Source organism: Coturnix japonica, chromosome 2, assembly GCF_001577835.2.
Source record: "Coturnix japonica isolate 7356 chromosome 2, Coturnix japonica 2.1, whole genome shotgun sequence".
NCBI classification, from domain to species: Eukaryota; Metazoa; Chordata; class Aves; order Galliformes; family Phasianidae; genus Coturnix; species Coturnix japonica.
In genome coordinates, this window is record NC_029517.1 from 103,808,900 (window position 1) to 103,827,029 (window position 18,130).

General features: G+C 39.6%; 1 long non-coding RNA gene across 1 annotated transcript; it reads right to left on the minus strand.

Annotated features, from left to right (window-relative positions):
* Positions 1-245: 245 nt before the first annotated feature.
* Positions 246-15,812, minus strand: LOC107310222. Its single transcript, XR_001553524.2, has 3 exons — positions 15,655-15,812; positions 12,143-12,298; positions 246-1,259 (listed from the first exon to the last, which is right to left on the minus strand). It is a non-coding gene; the product is annotated as an uncharacterized LOC107310222 (long non-coding RNA).
* Positions 15,813-18,130: the final 2,318 nt, after the last annotated feature.

Genomic DNA, 18,130 nt, shown 5'->3' on the forward strand with positions numbered 1-18,130 from the left:
TATCCCAGAAATGGAAACAACATGATTTTTTATTATTACTATTATCATTTTGTTTTATCTTTTTAATGAAAGAAGAGAATGTTCTGGGGTTTTGTTAAGAAATAGATGATAGGTTAAGCTAGCATCACTTACACTGATTTTTTCTTGCTCTTTTCCTTTACGCTCATACCAGTGTTCCCTGTGATTTCTCTTAAGTAAGGAATTTCTACTGTGGAAAAAAACACAGTTTCACTGATGGGATTCTGTCCCACTTTTCCCTTTATTCAGATTGTGTGGAAGAGAAAAGCAGATTTTCTTTAAAAATATTAAATTGTTTCATAAATGAAAAAGGGTTTCAATTCTAGCTTTGGCGGCTCAGGTTACAGTGAATCTTATTTGTCAGCCCCAGAATAACACAATATCACATAGCATCTTCCAATTGCAATACAAAGTTGTGTATTAACATTTTGCTGAATTCTTCCCCACACTTTGTGTCCTGAATGCTATGGCGTCAAAAGGAAGGGGGAAAAAGGGGGGTGGGGGGAACTTATTAGAATATTAATTTATTAGAAATTAGAAATACGTTTTCCAATATGAAATTAAATCAGGAAAAACATATACATATGCTTACTGTTTGCTAAGATCTTAAGCATATATACAGACATTTTATCCATCATCTTCTAGATTTGCTTAGGCTACTGTCTGATATTGGTGCTATATTATGTGAATCTGTAATTCCCCTAGAAAATATCAGGTTCAGTGATGCTTACAAGTCTAGGACATAGTGAAATCCTTCTGGATACTAGTAATTGTATCAATCTATCATCACCTATTGTCTTGTTCTGCCGAACCCTAGCACACCTCCCCAGATTAGGCTACCATGTGGCTATCTTGTATCTCCTCTGTGGATAGAATTTTATATTGTGCTCAAAATCTCTGATTAATCTGATTAGGCCAGTGAGTGACTAATCCTTTAATCTCCTCAAGAGCACTGTTATGTCTGCTGCGTGTCAGATTTGTAACTAGTAAGCAGTTAAGTAAATGCTAAAAGTTAAGCATAAACTATTTTGGACCCATTTTGGCATCTGTTTTTCATTACTGACCTTTATAGTTAAAACTGTACGGAGAGCAGGAGTGAAAATCAGAAATTTCCTGCTGAGATGGCTCTGCTGCTGCAAGCTGTATCAGCCAGCAAGGACCAGCCCAATGCTGCTCCTCTCTTCTAAGCGGTTCAATTACAAACAGGTAGCTTCCCCTTTGCTTTCTTTGTTTCTTTCACTCTGGAAAGAAAATAAAATACGTGTTCTCTATATGCTTATAATTCAGAATTAAAATTCAATTGGAGATTAATTTCCAACTATTTGCTTTAGCCTTGATTTTCATTAGAGTCAGAAATCTTTGCAATCTTCACCTGAGCAAACACAGGCACCTAAAAAAAAAAAAGAAAAAAAAAAAAAAAAAAAAAGAAAAGAGAAAAAAAAATAAAGAAAAAAGAAAAAAAGAAAAAAAAAGTGTTTTGTCTTAAATACAGGGAGACTGTGTGTAGAAGTGGAATTTGGGGCAGAGGAAGGAAAAAGTGCAATCTTTGTAGAAAAAAAAATGTGTAGACCTATTGCTGGCAGATGTAAAAGCATCAAGTCAATATGGTAACAAGGATCAATATGCCCTCAGGCAAGATATGATTATGACAATGCTGAATGCATGTATAAATTTACCACTCCAACTAGCTGCCTAGGAACAAAATAAATTCAAAGCAACCATGCAGAGAGGAGTCAGTCTTGAGCCTGATATCCAGCTCACAGACATGGCCATGACACAAGGAGACACTCAGATGGGACAGGGGACATCCAGAGGAGCTGGGCCCTTTTGTTGCCCTTCCAATGGACATCCCTATACAGTCCCAACTCCATGTTCCCCACAGAAAGCACAAGATACTTCCAGACTGAGTTCTATGGCTTCTACCATCCACAGAGTGGCTTTATGTGGCATGCAGACCACAGTTTGACACCCGAGCAATTAGGGTAGTGCTCCAATCATGGAACACTGAGGGTAAAATTGGGGGTGAAATGATCTTATTTGCCCTTTTTACGGGGGGTATCTGTGAGGATTGTGCAAATATCACAAGGTAGCAAAACTACTGCAGATTTTTGTAAACCCATCCACATAGAAAAGCCTGGGATAAAGAACATCCATTAATTCTCTCACACTCGCAAACCAAAAACTGTATCACTAGAGGTTTTTTATTTTTTCTATTTCACAACATTTTTAGACGCCTTTATTTTACCTTGATAAAGAAGAAAGAGAATCAGGCAAACACAAGAAATATTGAAGGAGGAATATGAACACAATAGATTTTAGGCCAGATTTCCCTTTGGATGCACAAGCAGAACTCCCACAGATTTCAATGACAGAAACACTGACAGCAGTGGGAATCGGGCGTATTCATCCAAGGGTATGATTTGGCCCATAGAATGTGAGGGTTGTCCAGCTCATGGAAGCAGTGAGCAGTGTACTACAAACACTGCCTCTGTGTGATATACTGGGGGTTTGAAATGGTCTGTGGTGCTTTCTGCGTATTTAAAATGTATTTAATAAAGATAGCCAAGGCTGCTCAAATCAACACCTGTTGAAAAAACAGACTCACTAACAGATGTAGTTTGCTGGAAAAAGGTTATACGTTTAACAGGTTTCTACTTGAATAGACAAACAACCCTCATTTTATAGCCCATCTAAAGTCACAGTGCATCCACTGGAGAAAGACAGATATTTCTCAGACTTGCTTCCTAAGCTCATCTTTGCAAATGTTTTCTATCCCTGCTTGCAGTGAAATCATTTCACCTGGACAATGATAATGGCTCATATAATTATGACTGTACAGGAGCTGAACTCCCCATGGATAACGGGGCTCTTATTATCCTTAACCTCTGGTGGTGAACTCTCACCTCGGTGGTGTGACTTGGGATGAGCTGGTGGCTGAGATAAGAAGGGTGGTCATGCAGGGCCTGGCAGCTGATGGGTAGGTCATTAGCACTTATGGAGGGCAACCACCAAGGAAGGGAGATACACAGAAGTCCTCTGCTCCAGTTCTTCCTTGCTGAGTGGCAAGGAAGGCTCCAGAAATTGCTTGCGGCAGAGCCATCCTCTTTAATGCAGTTTCCTCTATTTTTTCATTGTGCTGATTTAGTTGGTATCTCCCATTAAATTAATTTCCACTCTTTTCTTTGCCCAGACACAGTGGACAAGAGATTGCAGAGCTCTCGCTAGTATAAACTTTTCACCCTGGGTGTGAGATGAGAGATGCTATTTGCCTTCTGCTTCTTCCCTTCTGTGCCTCATACATGCCTTCAACCTCTACCACTTGAGTGCATCAGTAGAAGAAAACAATGGCTCCCCAGGGCAGAAGTCTTCCTTCTGGCTATAAATATGGTTTGGGAAACTGGTGAACTTAACATGGCCTAGTCCTTGTAGCAGGTAGGGAAAAGGGCTGTCGCCGGGAGGGACTGGTCCTGATCCTCTAATGTGGTCTGGCTGAACTGAAAAGTCATCAAGAAAAATGGGAAAAACACATTGTTTAAATGTACTGAATGTAAAGACCTGAGAATTAATTTTTAAGATCTGCTGAAGCTTTTTCCTTGGCAACTCTTTGTTTAATTTAATTCTGTGTTTCTTCAATCCTTGTAAAATATTTTTTTCCTTCTTAGGTTTAGACCACATATTTTATATATTTATATATATTTATATAGCAATGTATAGCAGTATGTAGAAATGTAGCAATGGAAGATTTCTGTATTCTTTTTATGTCCCATCTCTTCCAAACAACCGGGAGTCATCAAAGTCCACGCAGCACTACAGATTATTTCAGCTCACTTCTAACAATGTGCTTTGCTCATTCTCTGCTTATTTTATGCCTGGAGCTCCCATGGGCCATGTGGAAAGTGGAGAAGTCCCTGTAGGGTCATTTGCCTGGACAGGAGCAGCGTGGGAACCAAGTCAACTGTTCAGAAACAACTGTGCCTTCTTATAGGGTGGGTCACTCCTGTCTGGTATCAGCAAGTATCCAGGAGTACACACAAGAGATTGAGAACCTGCAGTCACATTTAAGAAGAGAGCAAGGGCAAGTACAAGGAAAAACAATGACAACCAGGAGCACATCACTGGATAGGAGTGAAATGCAAATCTTGTGACTATTACTTCCCTCCAGAATTAAACAACTACAGGGGGTGTGATAAACCATCTGTAAAACTTTCAGAGAATAAATTTCAGGTCTTAGTCTAATTTCTTCCAGTCATATTAAGTGAGAGCTAAGTGGGCATTTTCTTCCCCGGGAAAATTCACTAACATTGAAACTGGGGATCTTAGATAACGCATACCCAGGCATCTCAGATCAGACGTGTACTGAGACCATTTCTGGTTCCCTTGAACCTTTGGCATCTTTCTGTCACAGTACATGTGCTGGTAGGTTTCAATCCTGATTAACAATTCTGTATTAACAATCTCACACAAATCCTGTTTCTCTGGAACTATGGAATATACATTGAATTCTGTTTTATAATACTGAACATAAATTATATGCACAGTATGGTAAGTGAACACTGAAGCAAAACCTGCAGTGATTTAAGAGCCTGAATTTAACTAAAATATATTCTCATCCATGTGGGCAAGAAAGAGTCAAAGCCAACAAAGAACTTGCTGTTTTTCTTACTTGGACATTATTGAATTTGAATTCATGTGTGTCACCAGAAAATGAAATCAACAAAAACAGTACAGTCTGAATCTTTTTTTTCACACTATTAAGGATACAATGACCTTTCTGTATGAGAACCACATGCTAATGAAATTGTTGATAGTCTAAATATCTCCAACGCAGAAACAAACCAACTAAAGCAACAACAAGAATAAAGTAATCAAAGTGAAGCTATAATGACAACAGTGACCCATTTAAGTATCATTATCTGCATGAAACAGATCAATTAAATAAATCTAGATAGATCAATCTCCTAGGTCAACTTCAAAAATATACAGTTTGATACCCTCAACAAAACCAGAAAATCAGATGATGTATATATTCATCCAGATTCATCCAGGGTTTAATTTACTTGAAATATTTCACTATGAAATATTTCACTGTTTTTTTTTTTTTCTCCATCTACCTCCATGTAATTCGGACACTTCACTGCATCAGATTGCTCATATTCTCTCATTTGAGAATGAGGTTTTCGTACCTGTGGTACACAATTAGATAGAGATGGCCTTACAAACCATTTGGGGGCGAACACATACATAATATGTACTGCATTGTGCTTTACAGTGGAATTGATAATCATGTCTTTAGGTAGCTTTACACTTCCCCTTCTATAATGAAATTAAATCACCATCACCAGTGCATCAAAGCTGGTTTGTTTTCCTATGATAAAACTTTCAACATAATTGCTAGAACATTCTATGGTTTCTTTTCTCAAAACCTTCCTTCTTCCAAAACACTCATCATTTCCACCAGCCTTTCCTCTTCAAACTTAGCAGCTGTAGTTCTTCTGTGCAGCTGAAGTTTGGTACAAGAGCAGAGAGGGGAAAGCAGTAGCTGCAATAGTTTATGTTGACGTGTGGTGTCCATATGGACAGTATAACTTAACAGTAAGGCTTTTCTCTACTGGGTTTGATCCTGGCCCCAGGAGTCAAACTCTGGCTGTTAGGGGACTTGTTGTAAGTAATGGTCATTTGTGTTTCATAATTATCTTGAATAAACACAATTAGTTCCACATTCTGCTGTTTTCTTCCTAAGGCATCTGTAAACATTCTGTACCATTCTAGCAAATAGCTTTTGGCAATCATTAAAAAAAAAAAAAAAAAAAAAAAAAAAAAAAAAAAAAAAAAAAAAAAAAAAAAAAAAGAAAGAAAAAGAAAAAACCCAAAGCAAAATGGTTCTCAGTGGATCCTTTTAATTTATTCAAAAGAGCATGCCCAGAGGAGCAATGAGACCTACTAGACAAGAATGGCAAAGGGATATTATCTTTCACATAGTTAACCACTGTAACTCACTTTAAAGTATCTAGAGTCACAGTCCTCATGTGGTTGAATTAGAACATGGACTCAAGAGTTTTCACTTCAGGGTTTCTCCCATAAGTCAGCCTAATGTCTTTGGTATAGAAATAATGTAGGCATTCTACTTCTATTCTCACATTCTAAAAGATCTTCAGCAAAGCTGGCCAAAAGCCTTAATAAAACAAAGAAAAGGAGTGCAGATATTTTTAAATACATCCGTGCAAAAATCTGTGCTTTTCTTAAAGCTACAGATGCTCTGTAGCCTTTGAGCACCAAACAGTTTACTTCTCTCTGTGCCTCATTTTCCCCATCTGTGACAGAGGGACAGATAGCATCTGCCCACTTTTGTATTTCTCTTTCAACTGAAAACACTGCAAATTCATAGTGATACCATCCTCCATAAAATAGTCCACAGTGGCACCCCATTGCCCCTGTTATTTATGTATGATTAAAATAAAAGAATATTATTTCATCAAGATAATGGGTGTTTGTTTTTTGGTTTTTTTTTCATTGCATATTAGGAAAACAGAAAATCAGTAATCTTTGCCCCTTAAAAATGAAGAACTTTGCCAAACAAACAAAAAAGCAACAACAACAAAAATGAAACAGCTTATTAAATAAGGAGGAAGAGGCGTTGCAGTCATTGTTCTAGCAAACAGGCGGTTAAAACTGGGTGGAAAGTGTCAATTGGTAAAATTAGCTAAAAAGTTAGTTCGAGTTTTTGCCCTACATTTGGACTATCAAAACTGAGGCAAACTTTTCAAAGCAAATTGCTGAGGATTGCCAAGTTAACAAGCTGTTCTGTGCTGCAAGGGACATATTTATGGACATACTTTCAACAAGACGTACCTAGTGCTACCAAGCTGTGCTGTACTAAAGAGCAGTAAGTATCAGATAAACTGATTTTTTTTTTTAAATAAAAGATTTCACACATGAGGATGATTAAGCACAGCTCAAATATTCAGAACTGTACAAACTAGCCCTCCCCTCCAAACCCACTCCTCATTCCTCTTATGATAGCACCTAAACAAAGCAAGAAAAGACAGGGAATTCAAATGTGAGGTTATTTTACATAATTTTCTAATCCATGAACTTGTGATGAAGACAGCATACAGTTAATTGTGGATGAGTACAAGGTCTTCTGTAGGAATTCTTATTTTAGTGGGGTTGCGTGTAGCACCTTTAATGATTTTTCAGAGTATGTCTTTCAAGTATATCAACTTCTCCCTTCTTAAGAGATTACTGAAGATAATTCTAGCCTACAAGATAAACAAAGTTAATATAGCAGGAGAAAATACCCGAGAAAAGGGTTCACTTTAGTCTCTTTTATAAGGAGCAGAGAATTTCATGGTAATTCTCTTCAAATCCAACCTTAATCACTTGTACACAGAGGGCCAAATACATTGAATTTCTTTATAAGTTCCTACTGAGGTCGATTCTGAGTACAGGACTGTTTTACATACCCTGTCTCCTCTGTACACCTCCAGCCCGCAGGCAGAGTATGGTGATAGGTTTTACTTCAGTTCCTGCTCACAGAAGGCTGAGGTCTTTTCTTTTACCTGGGGCTAAGAACGTACACATGGAGTGCACCCATTCCTGGAAGGTCACCCAGTAAGCAGCCATCATACATGTAAGCCCACCAGTGGTGTTAGAAAACCCACCAGAGAATGCCTTTCATGGTTCATAAACAAAAACAGTTCTAAAACAACACATTATTTGCCTTTGACCTCCTTTTTACCCCCTGGTTTAAATCAGAAATGTGGTAGCAAATAAGTAAATCATGTCTGTGAACTTCTGTCAAAGCTCACTGGACATTTTGGGTCTACTCATGTACCTAGAAATACTATGGACTTATTCTATGAGGCATGTGATGAAACATAGCCTCTTTCCGCAGATAATTTTCAGCCTTAGTACAGACCTATTTTCCTTTGTGGTGCTCCCTGAGAGTCAGTATTCCACCACTGAAATGCAGGAGCTCCAATTGAAGCTTATTCAAACCAGAACCCATGCCACTTATGAGGAGGCAAATCCAAGATTTAAAAAAATTAGGAGATGTTTCATTTTTCTCCTATAGATCATTTTTTTCAATGTAACCTTACGCACGTTTCTGAGTAGCTGCTGTCTCCTTTGTCATTTGCACATTGGAAGTGTCAAATAGAAGCCTATCAGCTTTTTAAGAGATGAGATACTTCTATTCAGAGCACCTTTTTCAATACTTCTGAAAGAAGAGTATCTATTGAAATTTTCTGTTATTCGACAAATATGAAGTTTAGTTTTCATTATTTTAAAGTACAAAGTACTGAGTAGCTTAAATAGGTGCAGAAAAGGCGGTTGAAATACAGGATCGCAAATAACCAAATGCAATCTAAATAAGTCATCTGCATGCAGCACAAAAACCAGAACACTGCAGAATGTTTTCTCACTTTCTTTCTGGACTCCTACTGTTCCCAAAAATGATTTAACATTTACCTTTCCTTTAAGAATAACTTTAACCTTAGGGGCTTTCAAGGATATATATGCTGATTTATCCATTTCAGACACAACAGTATCCCTCCCTCAAATATCTGAAAATGAATTCATTTAGTGCCTGCAAGTCAGACTTCTTTTTAAGTGTGAACTCGAGTTTTGGAGGATTTTTTCCTTCTAGTTTTGGTAAAAGATATTTAAGCAGAAAGAGCAGCTTGTTTCCTTGACAGCAGAGAACCAACTGTTTTGGTTTTCTTTGTTCCATGTCTGCTCAACATACTGTATCCATAGAAATAGCTGCTGTCCCAGAAGTTAAAGCATTTTCTATTATATATACCCAAATAGGGGGTTAATGCTACCTTAACTTCGCAGAGTTCCCATCATACAATTTCACAAACATAAAAAATAAAGGGAAAAAAAAAAAAAAGTTGAGTAAAGAAAGCATTGAAAAGAAAAGCAATGTTGTACATCCTGCATGTTTTCTGCTTTACAGTTAACATTTCAGAATTACCAGAATTAAGGTAGCTATTTGAGAAATAAAGACAAACGTAATGTATCCCTTACAATGCACATTGGTGACTGGCTGTTACAACAGAAATTGCTAATGTTACCGTTTTTAGAGTCACATAACTTGGTGAACGGCTTATTTAAGTGTGCCAAGTCTACTGGTTTGAAGCAGTCCTGATACTTCATCACATATTTTCTTTTGCTTCAGAAGTGAAATAATAGAAAACCAGGTAACCTAAGTTTGAGGCACTGGGAACAGGTTGCCCAGAGATGTGGTGGATGCCCCATCCCTGGAGGTATCCAAGGTCAGACTGGACAGGGCTCTGAGCAACCTGATGTAGCTGTAGGCATCCCTGCTCATTGCAGAGGAGTTGGACTAGATGGCATTTAAGGGTCCCTTCCAACTCAAATGATTCAACGAGTCTATGAGGTTTTCTCTCTGAGGACCAGACTCACTTTTAAGACAAAGTCACAGCTGGTGAGGGGTACTCACATGGAACCCACTGCTGTGTCTCCCTCAGCTTCCCATCTTTTCCTCCTCATGCAGCACCCAGCTCTAACCCTGCATGAGGAACACTGTGTCACTTGCAGCTTTTCACAATCTGTGAAATGAGTGCACAGACATTTTGAGGATAGAGACTGGAAAATCCTCAGCAAAGATGAGCATGGAAGCATTTGGCTCCCTTTTTCACTCCTAGAATGGTATTTTACAAAGGTGCTTCCCACCATGAAATGTTCTGCGAGGAAAGACAACTTTCCAGAGAGCTATGAAACAGTGAGGAGGAATATGACACTGAGGTTATAACAAGAATAGGTTTGTCACTTTTGCTTCACATCCTTTGCTTGTAGTTGTTTACAGCATACTGGGCGTGCATGCACAAACCACAGAGGCAGTCCGTACCTTCCAGAAGAGCAAACTACCCTTCAGGTGTCAAGATTCTCTACTGCAAGAACAGGTGTGGGGAAAGGGGGCAGGAAAGAGCTGCACTACACAGCTTAATTAAATCGCAAATCACCCAGTTTAACTCAGAACAGCCTACTTTTCCTTTTTCTTCCAGAAATGAGGACACCTCGCAGCGCTGTGCTGCCCGGCGCAAGGGAGATCTTTGGCGATCCCCAAGAGTTTGAGCAAAGAGGGAGCCTTGCTGCAGGGCAGGGAAAAGTGTGAGCCCCCTGCCCCTCCTGGGCCATGGAATATAGATGAACTGTGAGAACAAGCAGCCAGGCTTGTTCCCATGAGCTGCCTGCTAGCTCTGCCTCTCTGTGTGTATGTATACATGTGTGTGTGAGTGCTGGTGTGGGTGTAAGTACACATTTGCAAAATGTAAATAAATATAAATAAGCATGCACTTGCATTTCTGCACAAACATTTATACAGACACGCAGAACACAAAAGGAAACTATGATGAAGTAGCATCGTTTTACTCCTGGTGCTCCCTGCATGAAGGGAAATGTATGGGCAACAGATTTTCTTTTCCAAACGTCAGCTCAGCAACATCACAAAGCCTGATTTCCAACATGGCCTTTGCAGAACTGCTTTTATCACTTTCTCTCATTGTGTCCTTATGTACAAGGGTAAAGACTATTCTGCTGCATCCAAGTGCAGTGTGCTGAAGGGAGGGTGAGCAGTGGGGAGCCGTTCCTGTGCCACTGTCCTTTGCCTGTTCCTGATTCCATGGCCCGAGGCAATGGTTTGCATTTTTAGGACAACAGCCGGCTATCTGCAAGCAGGAGACCACTCGTCAGGCTTCATTACTGCACACAAAATGACACTAGTGAGCCTGTGGTCACAACTGTGCTTATGGTGCGCTGAAAAGCCATTACATCTCATTGCAACAAAAAACTGCATGAATGTACAGGCTGACCAGCCCCATAAATTGCCAAAAACCTGACAGATCAGCTTATTTATGCAATGTGGTACCTGCGGTACGAGTTCTGGATAAAGGCTACAGTAAGAGATCGGGAACTAAGGAATCTTTTCATCGAAGTTGTTATATTTTAATGGACAATGCTCCTGTTTTCTTTATTGGGTGCTGAAAGAAATAAAGAATTTAATTCTGCTGCATGTTTGCAGCATTAGGCATGGTCAACTGAAGTGTCTTCCTCTTCTCCACATTATCAACCCAAAAAGCATAGTTAAAATCTAATGACCAGCATTAATGGATTTTCATGTATGATAGTGTTATTTTTCATTGTTTATTCTTTTTAATACGAATCACACATATATAGCAGTTTAATGTAACCATAAGTGAACTCGCTTCTGCTACAATTACCAGCATTGTTATTTAAGTTGGATAATGACTGTATATAATCATTTTGCATGTAAAGGGTAAAACTGAAAGAGACAAAGAAAATGCAGCAATTAGGATTCTGGAACATTCCCTTCCACAGGAAATTCATATCATAATGTGGCTAGTATTTATTTATTTTGCAGTTAATTGGCACTCATTGATGAGAGCAGGGAACAAAAGCACTGAGGGCCACATTCTGACTGCGTATGTGTGCATATGGGTACAAAGAGAGAAAGGGAGAGGGGATAATTTTATCTTGGGGAAATAAGATTTGTAGAGAGATTCTTTTTTCTCTGCTATAACTGGGGAATGCAGAGGGGCTCTCAGGCCCACAGTTTTTTTCTCAAGCAATCTTGCATCCCTGCTATCATTTACTAAGCTCAGGTGTAAGAGTGTAAAATAACTTGATGTTGTTGATGTGTTGTGTTAGTGCACTCAAAGTGTAAACAAGACCAACACCAGCCTTCTTCATTAATAAAATTGTTGTACCCACCAAAAATTTTACATGCATTTCCCTTTCCTCAAAAATATTCCTCTTCATATTCTACTATTCAGATGCTTACAAGCATACAATGTTATGGTGAAGGGGAGGAATCCATTTCTGTTGGCAAAAGTCCTCACCTCTGTGGTAACAGATTCTTGCAAGTGCAGGAGTTAGCTATAGGTCTTGCATCCAATCTGTTAATGGTCAGTGGAGCTCTGTATAGCACATTATTTCTATTGCAATAATGCCTGACCTTCCAGCCGAGCCCTCCGCTTTCTCAAAACATGAAGCATGCTGGTTATGGTAACATGGAGGGGGAGGGCAGTTCTTTACAGAAAATACTTCAGGGGACTCAGCCATGTGGATTGAACTTTACCTGGAAGCTGCATTAAACTTTTTCAAGGCCTCTGGGTTCAAAAAATGTAGGATGCTGTCACATTGATTAAGTATCTGCGTCTTGACAGAAGGTCCATCAGCTATAACTTTGAAGGCCACAGATATGATGATGGAAGTATAAAAGCAGCCCATGGACCTGTAAATGGTAATGCATTACTTTAAAAAGATTGATATATTGTCTCTGTAACAGCTACCAGTAAGAAGAACTAATCTGCCAGAGGTTTTTCAGCATTCCATCATTGAGTTTCTCCTATAGTGACTCTTGCCACTGATACTGAGTTATGTGGCTATAGGCATGCTCTAATGTGCTTTTTCCCAGCACATGTAGACCAATGTATACACTGCATTTGCTCACATTGGAGTCAATAAGAGGCAATTTTATTAAAATCTGCAGGACTGTGTTGGTTGCACCCAAAATTAGGGTTCAAGACTCCACAAACTGGCTATTAGTGAAGACTTATTAGTAATACCAGCATGAGTTTTGCTGTGATTGCTCAAGCTTGATCTTGTATAAATAAATATCATGTTATTCACAAATAAGGCTGAGGTATAGCATAGTCCAATAGATGGAAAAAACAGATCGATCATTTGAAAGCTACAATTCTGGAACAACAGAGAGATGGAGCACACTGAGTTTTTTCTCCCATTTACAAAAGGAATCTAATTTTATAAATTACTTTACCCAGGCAGGTGGCTTTGAGCTGAACTGTGACCTAAGAATGACACTATACAACTCCCTTGGTATCATCAGTTGAGCACACAAACTCCTGGTGAAAGAGCATCCTACTGGTGAGCTGAAGGTCCTTGCCCTGGAGAAGAAGCAGCAGCAGAACAGGTATCTGGTGCTAATCAGCAGCACCATGAAGGAGGCAGTAAAATTTCTTCTGCTCTGAGTGCACCATCTGCATGGTACTTTGTTTTCTCAGCAGCGATGTGAGCTGACCCATTTCCCTTACATATTGCCTGCTTGAGTACTGCTCGTTTTGGTATCCCCACTGGCACTCGGGGGAAATAGCCACTGTGCAGAAACTGCAGAAATAGGGGCTTGCCTTGCCACAGTATCACAGTGCTTTACAGTCTAATTATTATTTTAATTAATTCCAGCAGTTTAAACATACTTCGGAAAAACTACAGGTATACAGACCAGAAGAACTATCAGCCTTATCAGTTCTGAAGATGAATCTGTTTGTCCACTCTGTGTTTAATAACATCACAGATAGCTGCTGAGTATCAGAGTAACATCAACTCAGTGAAGCAGAAGAAATACCAGAAGCTGGTCTTTTGTTGCCATCCAGCTGTAGCACCTCCTGGAGTGCAAATTTAGGGAGTTTAAAAGTGTTGACAACAGTAATGAATGCTTTCCATTCATATAGTGCTACGCATTGCACTTTAAAGGTGCTGAGTGTATCTCACCTGAAAAATGAACACAACATCCCATTGTAGGAAGAAGTTTTCAAAGAGATAAGGCAAACTGAAGTAAAAAGAAAGTAAAGTGTACCTGCATACAATAAAAGCAACATTTTCTGGGGCATGCTGAATATTCTTTCTAAGCATCTTCCAATGAACCTGGTGCTCTAAAACAGGTACAGCTGAACACAAAACCAGCAGTGATAGCTAGGGCTCCTTTCAAAGTTTTGCACCATCGTTGTCTTCTGGCATCTTTCTTATCTTGTATACTTTGAGATATATTTTTAAGCAGATTTCTGTCACAATTTTATGAGAAGATTATGTTGATCTTTTCTATGTCCTGGTGATCAAGCACAGGTGCACAAGAAAACGTTAAAAATTGCAGCTATGTTTATCACACTGATGAACTCCAGGGCCTCTGTAGGCACTACAGAGAAGCCAGCAGTTATGTTCAATGTCTGCTGTGGGACTGGCACATTGCAAGAGGCAGTCAATGCCCAATACTTCAAGTCTGTAAGCAGTGCAAGTCACTATAGCTGCCCATCTTCTTAATTTCATTTTTTTATTATTATTATTTACCTTCTGTAACAGTCCTGCCTGTTACCACCTTCTAGAAGTTAGCAACAGATAGTTTGCAGTGCCATGGCCTCATAGAAATCACCAGCAGTTGGCATAAACAGAGAGAACCTGGAAGAGAAACCAGATCCCAGATCCAGCAAAAAGCTTTGTCTCCATGCTCCTGATTCAGCCTCTGGAACCCTTTCTGCAGCCAGAAGGACTTGCTGAATATGTGGTTGTTAAGAGTTTTCTTCTCATCCATACCCTCAAACTTTTTAATCCTGTAGGGACAAGTGATCATTACACTACCCACATAAAAGAATGACATAATAGTTGTGCTATAGAAAACTCAAATATGCAGATATTTTAATTTGCTTTAAGTGTTCCATCTGGAATATCACAATGAACTATTTACTGCTGCTCCTGTATTTAAAACTGGTAGGCTACACTTAGAGCAGCTGGTAAGTTAATGACCAATGGGGGACATATTGATATATAACTTAATATGCCAGTCTTTCAAAAGCTCTATAAGTAGTTTAATCCTATTGCAGTTTCAAAGTTTACATAGGCTCAGCCTTACCATTTCTAGGGTGAATCTCCTATGACTTACTGAACCTCCAAAGTCCAAAGTATCACCTGAAACAATGTAAACTAGGAATACTTTTTTGCCAAATACCCTGATATGTTGCCTTTAAAAATCTAACAACTCATGAGTTCCAGGTACATGTTTCTTCAGCAGCACAGAAATTATTCCTCCTTTCCTCTTTCCTTTCTCCTCTTTTTAAGTCAAATCATTTAGGCTTCATTTCTGTGCTCAGTGCTTCAGTCACAGTTGCAATGAAAACCCGCTGAAGTCATAATCATGGAAATGCAGCCCAAGATCCACGATTTCTGGCTTCAAACAGTTAATTCTGACATCATTCTTCTCTCAGGACACTCATCTCCTTTCACAAAACAAACATGGGAAAAAAATCATATTGTGAACTGGATGATCATCATGCTGCCATGAACGTATAGCTTTGTTGTCTTTAAGACACCTGGAGCCATCTTTACCTCTGCTCCACACAGCCAGGACCTCAAATGCATGTGAAGAGGAAACCACTACTACCACTACTTTTCCATGACAGCTGATGCTCCAACAAGAAGCATGAGGCTCCAAATGGTAGGGAAGTAAATAGATTTGATCTTAGCAGAAAAACAAAACAAAATAAAACAAAACAACTAACAATGGAATCAATATTATTGTACTTGGAGGTTTTAAAGAATGAACTAGCTAAATACTGACTTGCTAGCACTGACGTGTTCCATGGCTTTGGCATAGATGGCTGTGCTCGAGGGCAGGGCACTGACTGCTTGCCCATTTGAACTTTCTGTCACTCCTGTTTTCTATGATTCAGATGTGATGAGGAATTTAACCCAAGACTGGAAGATAAAGTGAAATGGAAAACTGGAGATGATCAGATGCTCAAAGGTAACAGTCCATCAGCACTTTCCTACCCCATGGCTCCCCCCTCTATCATTGCTCACCTCTTATTCACCTTCCCGCTTCCTTCACCCGCAGTCTTTCATTTTCAGATGCTCTGCTCGCTGGCTTGCACCTCCAGCTTGATCTGGAGCAGCTGACATCCAGCACTCGGAGTTTGTGACGAGATTGGCTTAAATGGAGTCACTTCTCTGGCGATGAAACCGAGAGCAGATTTTTCAGCCCCTTCTCTCTCACACCCTCTTTTTCTCACCACTCATCCCCCTCCTGCTTTAGGGTGCTTTAATGTGATGAGGTGCTAGATACAGTCAGCCGAAGCTGCTGTTTTAGAGTGGTTAGTGAGAGCGAGCTAACACATGTGCGCTGTGTATACATATTTTATTATTACCTTTCTAGCACATTCGGCTCTGTCAAAGGAAGTATGGCTTTATTTTGCAGTTTTCTGTTATATTTAATGTTTTACACTTCAGGAATGCTTTATAAGTAGGGCATAAGTTGTGGGAGCAATGGAATTCAAATCAGATGCACAGTCTAACTCCAAGTCCCCTATTAACTTTTTCATCTCCCTGCAGAAGTTGTTTCTGTCCATATTTTTATTTCAGCTGGGCTGAGTGGGAGAAAGAACTCTAAGGGAGGTCTTAGCAGATGGTTGTCACAAACTGCATACGGCAATTGAGAATTAGTGTGCAAGCATATGCAACCTGGTACAGTATGAAACATTCCAGCATATGAACATTGAAGTAAATCAAGCCTGGACAGGTTTTTTCATTATTATTATGAAAATTAGAACTTTGTTTTTCTTTCCTTTTGAACATACGGATCTCTGGGTTTTGCAACATATGAGGCAAACCCTGGACTTAAGCGTAACTCCTCAGAAATAGAGGTAGTTAAACTTAGTATGGATTTGGTTCACTACATTTAATGCAAAAATAAAACATGTACAAATGCAAACAATCATTGTATATATTCATGTACATGTATCTGTGAAGCACCTAATTTTATCTTCGTAGTTCCTCTTGCTCAACACGTTCTTTGAATAATCTGTGAAAAAAACCTACTGATGAAAAGAATGGAGAAGAAAGGTGGTTTCAAGAATAACGTGGATACATATGTTGATTTTGTTGTTGCTGTTTTGTTTTTTTATTATTTTGTTCATTTGCTTTTTGCTTTTAGAGAAGGAGCACCTTTTCGGGAAATACCGTCTGGAACTGGAAAACATCAAGTGGAGGAGCAAGCATCCCTTTGCAGGTCATACTTTGAACAAGCAGGAGAAAGGATTCTGGGACTCTGCCTTGAAATATGGCAGTGTTTGTGCAGGTCTTTCCCTGAGCATGGGTTCAGGGAGCATCTGCTCCCCTGTGCCCTGGTTCCAGGCTGCAGGGCTGACCCTGCACTGGGCTTGTGTCACTCACCTCCCCTCAGCTCCCTCCCTGCCATCCTCTCTGAACCTGGGGCATGCGGGGGGTGAGCAGGGAAGGGATTTTGGGGGCAGCTTTCGCTGTGAGGGAGCCTCCTGGAATCTATGCCTTGGTTCTTCCTTAACCTTCCTGCTTGCCCTTCTTGCTAAGTTATGATAGAAAACTAGAGCTGAAATGGAGAAAGGGGAAAGAAGGCAAATACTGGCACACAAGGAAACAGTGAATTACATATTGGTCGACCAAAACACAAATCAACTCAAAACTACAGGAGTCCACCAACATGCACATAAATCATTTATAACGATAATCCAAGGCTAGGTCCAAATCTCATTAAAGTATATGAATCCTTAATCTATTTTGGCAAAAAAGAGCCAATACACATTTTTTCTTTTTATCATAAATTACAGTTCTGTGGCACTGTGCAAATATTACCAAGCTGTAAGACAGCTGTGCTCCATTAAAATGTGTAATGGTCGCTGATTTCTTACAGCACATGGTCATCAGGCTGAATCTACAGCCAGTAATTAGGAAGATGAAATGTTTAATTGTGCCTTAATTTTGATAAAATTTATCTGTCACACATCCCGTAGTCAAGCAGTATGCTCACAAATCAATGTCATCAGGCCCGAGCAAGAACTGAAGCACCACACTCTTGCTCCTGACAGATATATTTGAATATCAAACTGGATAAGCCACCAGACTAACAAAACAAGCAAAACTTTCCTGATGAGCATGGCTCCTGAGACTTGTCTCGCTGCCAGTGCTATAGGACACAGAGGTCAAAGTCAAAGGTGGGTAGCAGTCTTTCACCTCTTACTCTGCAAGTTCTCAGAGTGTAGTAGTAAGCATAAAGAAGAAAATGACAGAAAACTTCTCTCTGACTACTTGAGGTTGGGGGAGTTGGGTCAGGCAGTGGTTTCCATTCCTTTCTCCCCCTCGCCTTACTTGTTCTCTAGCTGAAAAACCATGTGAGGCACAGCCAGCGTCCATTGTGTAGGAGAGATGCAATCACTCACTTCCCTGCTGGCAGTACAGCAGGGCACGTTACAGCAACCAGTCATGTGCAGATTATTACCACACATATGCATTATTATTTATTTTT